Here is a 16,163-nt window from a genome sequence, read left to right on the forward strand (position 1 = left end):
ACATAAGAAAGATTAAATTAACAGAACAACCAACAAAAAAGTATTGTATCTAAAGTGTCAATTTTAGACTTCATTGATTTTTTTATTTTTATTTTTTTTGCTTTTTAGTAGAGACCTTAAAAATTTTAAAATCTTTGGTTTATATCATAAAGTTCTTGTTTAAAAATTCAAAAGAATATTTTTGTCTTTATAAAATTTGTTATGTGCATTTATGCTATTTTAATTAAAGTATTTAATTATTTCAGATTTCAATGTAAAAATAATGATACAAATGTACATTAATTATTCATTAACAAGTGCCCTAAAAGCATGAGTTAAAATTCTCCTAATTTAAAATAAAAAACTACAAATAATATTTTAAAAATAATTTAAATAAAAAGTAATAATTACAATTGAAATAAAAAATATTAATTACAATTTTATAAATATATAAAAAATTTAGATATTTTATATTTTATAAAAAAAAAATCTTTTTTTCATATATTTAAAATTTAATAAAAAACATAGCAAGTATTTATGAATGTTTACAATTAAAAGTTATTGTTTATAATTATTAATAAATATTTATATATTATATTTAAAAATAATATTTATAACTTCTTTGTGATTAAAATAAAATGACATTATCATAATTAAAAATTAATTTAATATTACAACAAACTCTGTTAATAAAATAATAAAGTGTAATAAAAAAATGTCAATTTAGAGTAAATCCAAATGTAAAATTCATAAGTAAACAATAATAATAATAAATAATAATAATTAATTTAAATATAATTATTAATTTAAATAATAATATTAAACAAAATTAATATTTTTAACATGATAATAATAATAATTAATTAAAATATATAATAATTGATTAAACAATAATAGTAATAATAATTAAAGAAAAATTTTGAATACAATATTAATATTAATGATCGAAAAATGATTCAAGAAATAAATTAAAATATAATATAATAGTAGGTTATAATTATAATAACAATATCAATAGTAATAATAACATTAATATTAAAAAAATGTTAAAATAAAATATAATTTTTTGATAGAATTATAGTTATGATAATAGTAATAGTAATTATGTTAATAATAATTAAGATTGATAATGGGAAATATATGAATTTTTTATCCAAAATCAAATATATGAATTTTTTAAATAATTGTAAATATAAAAACTTAAATTTTTTTACACAATTTAAATCCAGAAAGTACAATTTAAATTAAATTAGAAACTAAATAAAAATATTGTATACCGAAAGACTAAATTATGATATGTAACAACCTGTGGCAGATCTTGATAAAAAAGTTTGGAGGGGCCAAAATAATATACTCAAATTTTATATATTTAATTATTATTACTAATATAACAAAAGTATATATAACTTAGTATTGAAATCCTTGTACATTTTTTCATAAAAAAGTTATAGTTTTGAAATTGTATTTGATATGAAACTCATTTTAAATAAGTTTTTCTAACTTCATCTCTTTCCCGGAATATTCTCATCTTTGATAACATTTTCTTATAATAAGTTCCAAAGAATTAATATAAAACATTCCGCTTATAATTGAAAAGAATTAATATGAACTTTTCCACTTACAATTATTTGAATCTTAAGAAATGATCTTTTAATTCAACAATTAAATTCCTAGTATCATGCTTGAAAATAGGTGAAGAAGTAAATTTTTATTGTTTCCATCTTCAAGGGTATCTTCCCTTTTTATCACTTAAAACAAATGAATCTATTATTTTATTTTTTTTATCAATAATAACTATTTAAAAAAATTAAGATTAAAAAATAATTTATCAAAATCCAATCAAAAATTGAGAGATGTAATTACTAAAAGAAATATGATAATCGAGTCACCTTTAATAAATGGTTATGAAAAAACATATAGTACCTATAACTTTTCTTTTTATATTTATAAAAAAATAAATATACAAAAAACTCATAAGATGAAAAAAAAACTAAATATCAAACTAATATTTTCCTATTATGAGAAAATCACCTTTTTTTTTATCTTAGAAGAGAACTTATGAGAATTGAGAGCGCGAGAGAAAGAATTTATATCTAACTTTCTATTTTTTTAAACAAAAAATCAAAGAAGAGATACAAGAGTAATAAATGAATACAATACCTGAAAAACTTTAAATGAGAGAGAACAAAAAAAAACATCTCTTTAAATTTTATTATTCTTTATCATGTTTAATTTTTTACTTTATTATTTATTAATATTAAATATTATATTTTATAAAAAATAAAAATCAATTTTAAAAATTTTAAAAAAAATTTAAAATATTTAAAAGTAAAAAAATCTTGGGGGCCATGGCCCTACGGACCTTAAAAGGTCTGCCACTGCTAATAACGTTTCCCTTTACTAATCTACTATACATTAAAAAAATGTAAAAATAGTAAGTTTCAAATTCGAATTCAATTATTTAAAATTCAAATTCCAACCATAGACAATATAGACGGTTAATTCAATAATTAAATGCACATTAGGTGATGGTGGAAGATGAGAAGTAAGTATGTCAAATTGAGAGGTTTTGAAACGTTTATAAAGAGATTGAATTAAAAAATTTAAATTAATATTAATTATAATACATTAAATCAATTAGGTTGTAAAAATATTTAAAATGCGTTGTATCTACATGGACTTGGTAGATGTATTGAATTTGAACTTGTAGATAACACTGCTATGTCTAGAGGTTCATTGAGTGCCACAAAACATCATTCCTAGTGTTTATATTTAATGTTTTAATAATTATTAATGCAACATCTTGGAATAGGTAAACTAATTCTTCAGAGAGTGAGAAGTTTTTTATATGCAGTTATTAGTATAACTATTATTCATATTCAGAGAAATTCTTGATATTCTTTCCAACTAGGGGTGGCAATGCGGGCCGGGCCGGCCCGCATAAGGCCCGCACAACGCGGCCTGGTCCGCACCACCCCGCATACCACTTGGCCTGCGGGCCGGCTCGCTTTTTTTATTTTTTATTTTAATTTTTATGATAAAACTTTCAATATTTAAAAATTGGGAAACTTTAAGTTCACAAAATTAAGTAAAGACTTTGGGGAATTAGATGATAAATTGATAATTCAACATTTTCATCATATTCATACTATGGCATACACAATGTATTCTTTAAATTTTAACACATTAAAAATTACATAATACTTGTCTTTTTTTAGTTATACAAGAATTTGAAACGTTAATGCAAGAGTTCATAAAAGAAGTAATTAATATACACAAGTGCAAGTTTTTTTTTTAATTTTATGTTGGCCGCGGGCCAGCCCGTGCGAGTCGTGGGCCTATGCGGGTCGGGCCTATGCGGGCCTGCGGGCTCACTGCCTTGGCCCACCCCACGTTTTTTCTGTGGGCCGGCCCGACAGGCCAGGTCCTAATTGCCACCCCTATTTCCAACACCAATTTATTTGTTGGGAACATACAAAGTAAAAAGTTGTTCATAATTAATGTTGTCAGAATTAGAAAACAAAACATGTTGAAAGTAGGTATTCCAAGTTGTAAAAGCTTCTTCAAGAAGCTCAGTTAAAAATGACGTAATGCACAACTATATATGACAATGCATTGAGACACCAAAAGTAATTACTTTCTTTATAATAATTAATAACCTGGAAGAACAAAAGTCTCTTCATTTCTAAATAATAAGAGATTGCTTCGTGGAAGATTAACTTTGAAAAATGTGATAACTTTTCAACATTGTACAAAGCTTCTTCAAGAAACTACATAAAATTTTACAAAATAAAAAAATCATAATAGGCTTTCTGTAGGAATGTTGAAAAGATACATATATGACTGTGCATTTAGAAAGGAAAAAAACTAATTTCTTTGTTCATAATTAATGCCTCGAAAGAGCAAAAGTTTGTGGAAGTTAAACTTTGCAAAATGTGATAACTTTTCAAACCTTGTACAAACCTTCTTCAAGGAATTAGGTAAATAAATGTAGTAAAATATAAAACTATAATTATAAATTATAAATTATAAATGATAATACAAAAAATTAATGTTAGAAGGATTTAATTATGCATATGTAACAAACATTTAACTTTCTTAAATTTCGAGAACTACTATGAGTTGGCAATGTATAGAGCCCAATAAACATTATTTCTTTAATAAGTAATGATGGATACATGAAGTAACGTTGGAAAAATGAAAAGTTAATTTTGATTGTTGTTAATATTAATTACTTTCTTGGAAGATGAAAAAGCTTCTTAAAGAAAACTATGTTAAACTTTAAACAAAACATCTTACCTTATGTTGGTATTTCATGTAATACATTTTTTGTGTGTGTGATAAATACTTTATATAATAAAGATAACTAAACTTAAATTTTAAATTTCATTATTTATTATCCAAATTAAAAATTATAAAAAAATTTGATAGATAATGTGAAGAAAATGAAATAATGTGTAGAAAATGGAATTAATATATTAATATTAATATTACTAAAGTAAAAAATAACACTTAAAAGTGACATAGAACTTAAACACATAGAACATTAATATTTTCATTATATCTAACATCATCACACTCAAATACAATATGACAATCTTCTTCTAAGTCATTAGAAGTATAAATCTTCTTCCAAGTCATTAGAAGTATAAATCTTCTTCCACCTGCTTCCTATTTTACAGAAAAGATAGACAAAGTGCAAACAAATGAAACGTTTTAACCTATTAGAGTAGTCATCAGCATACACTTTTAAATACAATTTTTTTAGTTTAGACCTAAACTTGAACAATTCATAATAACATGTTTTTGTGAAAACTACAAAGGTGAAAAGAAAATATGTTATAAAAATAAGTTTTTAAATATTTAAATTTATTTGATATGAAGTGTTAATCATTTTTGGCTTGGGTGTGACATTAATTACCTACAAAACAAAAAATATTATTGAGCAGTGTAAATCATCATATAAGTTGGAGTACAAAAAGGTTTATCCTTGTTAGAAATTAAATTTCTTCATCATTTTTCAAATTATTATTTAAAAATTTTGAAATCCAAAAAAAGTCTAATGTCAATGATATGACAGTTTTGTGTGTCATTAATTACATCAGTTAAATTACAAATATTATTAAGTGTTATTTCAAAAGTAATTACTTTTCAAGTTTTAAATACAAAGAGATTTCATGAGTTGGAATTAGAAAAGATTTCTTAATACAAAGAGATTTTGCAATGTTTCTTGAGCAACACAAAATGTCAAATTATCTTGGAATAGGTTTACATTGAATATAATTGTAATATTGGAATATGAAAAACATTAATGACAATAAAACATTTATTTTCTAATATATTTTTTAATTTAATTCAATTCAATTGATTTAATTTGTAATATTTATTCAATTTAAATTAATTTATTTAATTTGTAATAATTAATTTTATCCATTAATTTCATACATAGATTTTTAGTTCATATTATTAAAGAATATATTGTGATAAAAAAATTATATTAACATGATATCTTTAAAAGTTGAACAATATTTAAAAAAATTCTTATTATTTATTTTTGTCCATTATTTTATTAAAGTTCTTAACAATTTAATTAATGACTCTTCCGAAAATATATAAAATATAAAATAACAAAAAATGACAGGTTACTTGATATTTTTTTGAAGATAATAAACCACATATATTAAAACAATGGTATATTATAAAGAACTTTTACATACATGCTTGTTTTTTTCACTCTCAACTTCGAAAATAACAGAACCATTTTCCTTTAGTGAATGAAAGGCACACAACTTTTTCTAGCCATGACTTATCTTCATAAACGTTGTTGTTATCACCAAATTGCATTGGACTTCGCCTAGTGGTCCATGACACAATAGTTGAAATTTATATTTTAAGTTTTTTTGATGCAAAAGATTACACCTTTGATTATAATTTGATGAAAAAAAGTGTATCTTTAGGAAAATTTATATCATTGATTTTAATAAAACCCTTTTTACAAATAAATATCTTAAATTTGTATCAATATTCTTCCATTGACTTTGATCATGTATATTTTTATCAAGAGTAGAATCATCATCTAATCTCTCAATCTTCTTCTCGTTATCATGGGTTTGTGAATCAGAATTATCCACATCACTAACTACTTTTCTTTCTCTATTGTTGGTTTCACCTATATTTATATTGTTATTATCTTTCATTCAAATAGCAACCGCCTGTATTATCTAATTCATTTTTCGTATCTATTTTTATAAATTTATTCATAGTTCCTTTTTGTCATATAATTAAAGCTCAATTCTTCTGTTCTTACGGATTTTTAAATAGCTTAATTCAAATTTTTTAGTTGACATATCAATATATTTTTATATAAAATAAAAAATTATAATATATAAAACACTACTAAAGATAAGTATGTGAAACGAATGAGTTAAAACAATAAAACTTGGTTGAGGTTGCCAACTAAGTAAGATTGGTAGTAGACTTAATGTCTTGAAGTCTTAAATCTCTTTCTCCTTCTCAAGTCTGAGCCTTTTCACGAACTTACAGAGTTTATTTAAGATTAATAATTAATAAAAATAATTAAAAAAATTTCACGAACTTGTAGAGTTTATTTAAAGATTAATCATTAATAAAAATAATTAAAAAAATTATTATTCTTCTCAACTATAATAAATCTTTTTATCCCTAAACTTAAATTACCTTTCTACAGAACAATCAATATTGAATTATGCTCCGATAATCTATTATCCACAAAAAAAAAGACTAAACCTTAATCTAATTAATAGTTTTATAAAAAAAAAATTAAATTCCTTGTCAAGATAGATGAAAAAAAAACTCTTAAAAAACATGTAAATCAAAAAGTACTAAAAACTAAATTGTGAAAAAGAAACGCATTTCTAATTCTAATAAAAATCTAACAAACAAAATAAAAACAATAGTAACGTAAATAGAAAGAAAAATCATAGTAAGCATGATTTGTTAAATTGATGTAAATGTTTGCAACATGGTTAATGGAAAGAAAATAGAATGATTGGAGATAGGATAATAATAGAGGCCCCATGGATGGACAAAAATTCTTGTTGCAATTAAAGATCTTACATGTGAAAACAGTTTCACACAATCATACTCAAAACAAAATGCAATGAACAAAGTGGCTTCTTGTCACTTAAACAACACCTTGTTCACAAAAACTATAATCACATACTTCCTAATCTAAATTATAATGGACCCCTTGTAATATATTTTTATTTGTTGGATTCTCTTGAATGTGACCCTCGTGACAAATGAAAAAAATAATCATTCCAAACTTTATAAGCATGAAAACAACCAATATTATTATGCATCACATCATATATACATATATATATAGAGAGAGAATTTAGTCCAATTAGTTGAAATAGTGATTAGAGAGGCACTTACATGTTATGAGGATGATCTATGAAAAGATAAAATTTTGATTTTTAATTATTTAAACCGTTTCAAGTGAGATGAGTAAGTATAACAATTACATTTTACAATCCAAATGATGAATTAATCTATTTGAATTTTAGAATTTATTATATTAATCATAACAAAAATACAACCTTAATATCAAATTCAGAGTTAATACCTAAATTGATATTGAAATAAGTATCTTAGAATATAGGTTTTTATTAATTACAATTTAGGTTGTATTTGTTTTGTGGTTTTCATATGTGGGCATAGGTAATGAAACATTCTGATCCAACTCAAACTGGTGCCTCCATCTACACCTACACCAATTATTATTCTTCTTACTCATTCTTTTGCATCCACATGCCATTCCGTACTACCAAACAAACCAACCATTATCTTCTTTGCTTTCTTCTTCTTCTCCTTTTTCTTTATATTATTGCTTCTTTTAATAATTTACAAACTTATGCCTAGACACTCAATATAATAAAAACCAGTCAACAAAATTTTTAAAAAAATATATTAAAAATATGGAGACGGTCCAATAAAAATGTTCTCACCACCATCTCACTTCACATGGGAGTGTGGAGTTGTTTTAGTTTAAATTTTTAAAATTAATTTTAAAACAAATGGAGATGCGGGCATACTTCTCGCATACCGAACTACATTTCTTACATTTATTTTAACTAATATGTTTTCTAGTTTATCATTTTTAACTTTTACTTTTTCTTAAATAAAGATGAAAACTAGGAAGTCTCATATAATATTTTCCTTATATATATATATATATATATATATATATATATATATATATATATATATATATATATATATATATATATATGTAGAGGTCTCAATTTGGCCTTAGTCCATGGATCAGTCCTAGCCCACTCTTCATTAAGCCCCCTTTTAGGGGGTCCCAAACGAGGGAGCCAAAAAAAAAACCCCAACTCCCAAAGTTTCATTTCTAATGGGTTAGGGCTAGGACTAAGGTGGGTTAGGCCCCCCAAATAATATTACATTAAGCCAAAATTAAAGATCAAGTCGAGCGACCCAGACGGGTCCGAAGATCCAGACAGGCTTGACGAGCCAAACTAGCCCGACGAACCAAACTGGCCCAATCACTCGGACAAGTCTGAAGCTCCAGATGGGCGCAAAAACTCGAACGAGCTCAAAAACTCGGATGGGCCCGAAGACACAAATCGGTGCAACAAACTGGACGAGCCTAAAGACCTAAATGTACCTAATGACCCAGACAAGTCCAACGACACAAACGGGTCCAAAAACCCAGACAGACCTGACGAACCGAACGGGCCTGATGATTGGGATAAGCACGACGATACGATCGGGACAGACGATCTGGACAGGCAAGATGACCCAGAAAAGCACGAGGATCTAGACGGGTCGAACGATCCCAACAATTTGGACAGTCCCGACGAGCCGGACAGGCCCAACGAGATGGACAGACACAACAAGATAGACAGGCCCGACTAGCCCAACGACCTGGACAAGCATAACGAATTGAACATGCCCAACGACTCGAACAAGCACAAAGACCCGGACGTGCCCGACGACCCAAACGAGCTCGATGATCCAGATGGGCCCGATGATCCAGACAAGCTTGATGACCCAGACTTGCCCAACAACCGGGACTGGCTCGACTATCTAGACAGGCTCGACTATCCGGGCGGGCTCCACGATCCAGACAGGTCCGACGATCCAGACGGGTCTGACGATCTAGATGGGTCCAATGATCTAGACGGGCTTGACTATCCAAATGGGTTTGACGATCTGAACGGGCCCGACGACCCGAACGGGCCTGAAAATCTGGACGGGCCAGACGACTCGAACAAGCACGACGATTTGGACAGGCTAGAAAACCCTAACGATCCGGACGGTCCCGACGAGACAGATGGGTCTAACGAACCAGACGGGTCTGACGAGTTCAACAGACACAACAAGACAGACGGGCCCGATGGGCCCACCAATATGGACAAACACAACGACTTAAACAGGCCTAATGACTCAGACAAGCACGAAGACCCTGACGGGGCCAATGACCAAACGGGGCCGATGACCAGGCGGGTCTGCCTCCCAAACAACACCAACGATCGAGACAAGCCCAATGATATGGACAAGCTCAATGATATGGACAAGCTCGATGACTTAAACGCGCCTGACGACCTAGAGGGGCCCAACGACCCAGACGGATCCAACGACCCAAGCGGGCCCGACGACCCAGACAGACTCGACTCTTCAGATGGGCCCGACGATCCAAAAGTGCCTAAAGACCCAGACGGGCCCGACAGTTTGGACGGGCCATTCCATGTCATTTGGCCCGTCAAGGTCATAGGGACTGTCTGAGCTGTCGAGACTGTCCAGGTCATTGGGGTTGTCTAGATCGTCGGGCCTGTGTGGCTCATCGGGCTCGTTCTGGTCGGTGGATTCATCTTGGTCATCAGGCTCGCCTAGTTCATCAGGTTCGTCCAAGTCATCATGCTTGTCCGAGTCGTTGGGCTCGTCTGAATCGTCGGGCCAATCCGAATTGTCGGGCTAGTCCGAATCTTCGAGCTCATCTGTGTCATCATGTTGGTACAGGTCGTTTGGTCTGGCCGGATGGTCGGGCCTGTTTGGATTGTCGGGTCATTCTAGTCGCCGTGCCTGTTCGGGTCGTCAGACCCGTCTGGGTTGTCGAGCCCGTTCGGGTTATCGAGCCTGTTCGGGTCGTTGTGCTTGTCGGGGTTGTCAGGCCGGTTCGGGTCGTTGGGCCTGTTCGGGTCGTCATACTTCTCTGGGTCGTTGGGACCGTCTGGATCGCGGGTCCGTCCTATAGATAATAATATATTTTAAAAAATAATATATTTTTCATGTTGAAGAAGAAAGCCCATGGATTGGTCCTGTCTCACAGGACTTTTGTGAGGTTTTTAACCCTATGGACTTCTTTAATGGGTTTTTTTTTTTCATTGTGAGCTTTTTTTCCTAACCCACATAGGTCAAGACCAAATCCTGTAGACTGGGCCAAATTGACACCTTTATATTTTTGTGCCAAGTATTTACGTATACATGTTGATTAGGACTTCTTCCAAACTTAATATGAAAAGTATTTACATTTGACTGATCGAAATATGAACAAATGTTATTTTAATTTTATTACTTTAAAAACATGTTTCAGTGCAGGTATTTACATTGTTATTAATAAATACATTAAAGATAAAAAAATGTTTCTTTTATGAAATTATAAAAATAAATGAAGCTAATTGGTTAATTAATTATTCTCGCTCAGGCGAGCCCCCCTTCGCTTAGGCGAGGGCTCGAAAAAGGAAACAGGAGCTAACGCGGGATCTCGCTTATGCGAGACCCCTCTCGCCTGGGCGAGATACTCGCTCGCTCAAAAACTGAGCTAGTCGCCTGAGCGACCTTTCGCGTAAAGAGGGTTTGGGCGAGTCCCTGTCCATCTCGCCTAGGCGAGACTGGCTCGCTTGGGCGAGATTAGCAGGTCTCGCCACTGTTTTCCTGCAACAGTCACCCACACCAGTCCAACCCAAGAATATTCATACGTTCACAGCTATCATAGCATCACACCAACCACAAAACCTCAAAATAACAGCTGCATGACAGGGAAAACGAAAAACAAGAATGAGCCAAAGCTTCCCTACCTGGAAAAGCTAGCAGAACGTCGATATGCAGCCGAGAGCACCACAATTCTATGACAGACTCCCAAACTGGAAATACGATGGAACAAACCAGAGCAAGATTACTACGAAACCCTAACTGGAATATTAGAACCCCAGCTAGGAAAAGATCAGCCTTAGCTAAAGGGATACTTACGTGGAATATAGAAACGGAGTTGAACTTTGTTCGATCGAGAAGGTGTAAACCCTAACAGAGCTCTTTTGGGCAGCAAAGGGAGATGGAAGCAGTCCTAGGTTTTTCTGAAAATGAGTGGAAGTGTGAATTAGGGCAACAAGGAATGGTTTTTATCCTTTGGGCCAGCCTTTAGGCCCAACTGTTGTAGGGCAGCCCTTAAAATAAAGGAGCAGAATAAATGGACCTTACAGTTTTCAACTTTGGATTAAAAGATAAAATTATGTTTTTTATTAAATGTTTTATGTTTGATAAATTTAGAAATTTTGAATTCCTTATAAATTTTGATGGTTTATTGAATACTCTATAAATATTTCTTCTAATCGAGTCTTACAGTCAACTTTTTCTGTTGGTTGTTGAGAAATATAAATTGTTATTATCTTGTTAGGTTACATTGTTAAGTTGTTGTTACATGCAACATGTCATTCTATTATTCTATTACTTTATAATTATATAATTATATATTTTTATAATTTTAAAATTTTAATTCAATTATATAATTATAAAATTATAATTTTATGAAATATCAAATTGTGATATCTTTTCAATTTTTATTCAAATCATAAAATTATAATTATATAATTATATAATTTTTCATTAAAATAAAAAATCACAAAAATATAAATTTATGCAATTATAAAATTATAAATTTATATATTATAAAATTTAAAAAATATAAAATCATAAATTTTAAATTTTAAAATAATAAAATGACATGTGGTGACAACTCAACAAACTAATATTTTGTTTATACCATAACAAAATAGGTGAAGGAAAGATAGAACACACAACCATAAGGATTTTCATATGGGTTTGATTCCTTGAAATCTACATCCAGTTTACCCTAACAAACTTGGTTAGACAATTTTTTCACTATGTCTCAAAAAGAATTACAAGATTAATTGAACATCTAGACAATCTTAACTCTAGACAGAAAATAGTTGATAAACTAATCAAGAAAAATTATTATGCAAGGTTACACACACTTGTAGTAACACAATCACAAACTCAATGATTTTCAAATAACATATATGAAATTTAACAATAATAACCAGATTGAATACACATGTTCAATCAAATCTCACATTATCTTGCTAAGCCAAGATCCATTTGATTTGCTCCAATCTTGAAGGATCTTGAGAAAATTCAGTTGTTCATTTCACTATGCTCCAAGAAAGCTTTTACAAAATCTTTTCCAACATGAGTTACTCCCTCTCATGAAGTCAGAAGACCAATTTTAATAATCAAATCCCTATACTACTATTTTAATCAATTCTATTATTAAGCTAATGGATTAGTCTTATAATCTATTAAATTATTAGCCTAATGGATATTAACTTGACAATTTTCAAATACATTTTAAACTTTTGCACCATATTTGTTCATAATGGATTATGCACAAATTAAGATGATTCTAATGGATTTTAGATAGGCCTTATTCTAGAGACATCTTGACTTTTATATTCTAGACACATCTTGACTTCTATGGCATGTACACTTTGTCATTTTGGACATCATAAAAAACAGATATCTGCCATAGATTTATGTTCATCCAATGCTTTTGCTCTAGGTACAACAAATTTTTGTGATAAGATATGATCTATTTCTAATTGAGTTTATTCTTTTGAAATTAGCTTCCATTGTAATTGTATGTCTCTTGTTTATTTTCTTATGCGATAATAATCGTATATATTTTATATATACAAAAGCATAGATAGGAGCTAATGGTGATAATAGTAATGGAGTTAGAACAAGGAACTAAAGGATTAATATAGTAGCATCTTACAAAATTAGTTTAACCTTTTTGCATTACTACATTAAGTTCCTAGATTATATTTTAAAATACTTATGACTTTATTTTTAATGTATTCTGAAATGTCTTTCAAAATGTCAAGATCAAAATAAAAATGTGTTGAAAAAACAAATAAATTTGTTGGAATAATTTGTACAATTATATGTATAACTACTAAAGACCAAGAAAATGAATATTTTAAAAAACGATAGAAGGATTAATAAAATAACATGCATATTTTATTAATAAAAGACCAAATTATAAATAAAGATTTTATTATAGTTTATTATACAAAACTCAGTTCTATTATTAAGAATAATAATGTGAATTAGTTGACACATAATTGTTGTATGAATTAGGGACTTGTTACGATTTCACTGTAGTCATTAGCCCTGTCTTCGGCCCTTCCTTGTGGTTAAGATAGTGTGGAGATATTTTAATAAACACTAGAGAGAAAACGTGGAAGGCAACCGAATATGCTAGATAAGAGGAAAAGCTAATACGTGGAAGGCAACTGAATGTGTGCACCTCATTTATTCAATTGAAAGGAATTCAGCTATATAAAGCTGTTTTACAACCACCAAAAAACTGAATGAATCTGAATAAATCCTATTTTATTGGACCTACCCTATAAAATAGGAGCGCCACGATCTCCACTAACTTAAAATATCAGAAACAGAATAATAAAACCTTACATTCCCTCCCTTAAACTAATGCATCTATACTACTTATTCCAAGCATACTGCGAAGCTTATCAAACTGTTCCAGTTTTAATGGCTTTGTCATAATATCTGCTAACTGATCCTGGGAATTGCAAAAGCTAAGCTTGATCACCCCATCATTCACCAAATCACGAAGGAAATGAAACCTTACATCAATGTGTTTGCTTTTTCCATGAAAAACTGGGTGTTTGGACAATTGGATTGTGGAGCTGTTATCACACATAACTTCAACTTCAGTTTTCTCCATAATTCCAATTTGTTCCAATAATCTACTAAGCCAAATACATTGACAAGCACATAGAGCTGCTGCCATATATTCTGCTTCTGTTGTGGACAATGCTACCACATTTTGTTTTTTGGAGGCCCAAGAAACTGCCCCTGTTCCTAGCATAAACACATATCCGGATGTGCTTTTCCTATCATCCAGGTCACCGGCATAGTCACTATCTGTAAAAGCTAGGAGTTGTAAGTTGTTGGCTCCCCTTTTATACAAGATTCCAAGATTGGTTGTGCCTTTTATATACCGCAAAACCCTTTTTGCTGCCAACCAATGTGTTGTAGTAGGATTGGTCATGAATCTACTAAGTAAGCTCACCGTGTACATCAAATCAGGCCTGGTAGCAGTTAAATACATCAGACTTCCAACTAGTTGCTTAAATAATGTTTCTTCAACACCTTTCTCCCCTGTATCCTTTGACAGTCGTGTTCCTGGCACCATTGGATTCTTCACAGCATTGCTGTCTTGCATTCCAAATCGTGATAACACCTCTTGTGCATATCTCCTTTGACAAATAAATATTCCATTTGAATATTGCTTAACCTCAATTCCAAGAAAATGGCTCATTTTTCCCAGATCAAACATGTCAAAATGTAACATCATGGAATGGTTGAACTCCTCACACATGGTTCTATCATTCCCAGTGAATATCAAATCATCAACATACAAGCTAACAATTAAGATTTTACCTCCCTGTGACCGGGTGAACAATGTGTGTTCACTAGGACATTTTTCAAACTTTTCTTGTGCAAAGTAAGCCTCAATTTTGTGGTACCAGGCCCGAGGGGCCTGTTTAAGGCCATACAATGCTTTCTTCAAGTGGTATACTTTCTCTTCTTCTCCTTTCTTAACAAAACCTTCAGGTTGAAGGACAAAGACATCTTCTTTGAGTTCCCCATGAAGAAATGCACTCTTCACATCAAGCTGAAATACCTCCTAACTGAATTGAGCAGCAGTAGCCAAAATCAACCGTATGGTATCTAGTCTGGCCACTGGAGCAAAAACTTCAGTGTAGTCGATTCCATGCCTTTGTGCATATCCTTTTGCTACGAGCCTTGCCTTGTGTTTTTCCACTTTTCCATCTGCATTGAGTTTGGTTTTAAACACCCATTTGACTCCAATCGGTGTGACTCCATCTGGTAGCACAGTAAGTTCCCATGTGTGATTCCTTTCTATAACTTCCATTTCTTTAGCTATGGCTTCCCTCCAATGGTTGCTCACTACAACTTCTTCAAATGATACTGGATCATTCTCAGGTATTAGCATTACCTGCATTACCTGCAAATTTTCTTCTTCTGATAACCCTGCTCCTGTGTCATAATCTGTTAGCCATCTTGGTGCTCTCCTTGCTCGTGCACCCCTCCCTTGAGCTGAATCAAGTGAGGTGTTGTCCAGATGTGCACCCCTACCTTCTTCATTTGCATCAACTTCTTCAACTTCTTCTGTTGTGTGATGATTTTCTCCAGGAGTATCACCTTCATCTTCACAATCTAATTCTTCTTGCTGAGTTTTCAACTCTAATCTGCTCCAATCCCACCTTTCTTCTTCTTCAAAGACTACATCTCTGCTAATGATCACAGTTTTTGTAACTGGATCATATAGTCTCCATGCCTTAGATTCATCACTAACACCCAGAAAAACACATTTTCTACTCTTGTCATCCAGTTTTGTTCTCCTCTAGTCTGGAATATGTGCATGGGCTACACATCCAAAGACCTTGAAATAATCAACCACGGGCTTCTGACCACTCCATGCTTCTTCTGGAGTTACATTGTCCATTGCTACTGTTGGACACCTATTCTGAACATGTACACACCATCTCACCGCTTCTGGCCAAAAAACCTTAGGTACCTGCTTTTCACTCAACATAGAACGAACTGCATTCATAATCGTCCTATTCTTCCTTTCGACCACACCATTTTGTTGAGGAGTATAGGAGGTGGTTAATTGTCTTCTTATCCCTTGTGTGCGACAAAATTCTTCAAATTCATTTGAGAGAAACTCTTCACCTCGGTCTGTCCTTAAGCACATTATGTAGGCTTCTGCCTCCTTCTCCACACGAGCTTTGAAATTCTTGAACACCGCTAGCGCCTCTGATTTC

Source organism: Vigna unguiculata, chromosome 11 (genome assembly GCF_037176805.1).
Source record: "Vigna unguiculata cultivar grain cowpea cultivar isolate G323 ecotype 2 chromosome 11, ASM3717680v1, whole genome shotgun sequence".
NCBI lineage: Eukaryota > Viridiplantae > Streptophyta > Magnoliopsida > Fabales > Fabaceae > Vigna > Vigna unguiculata.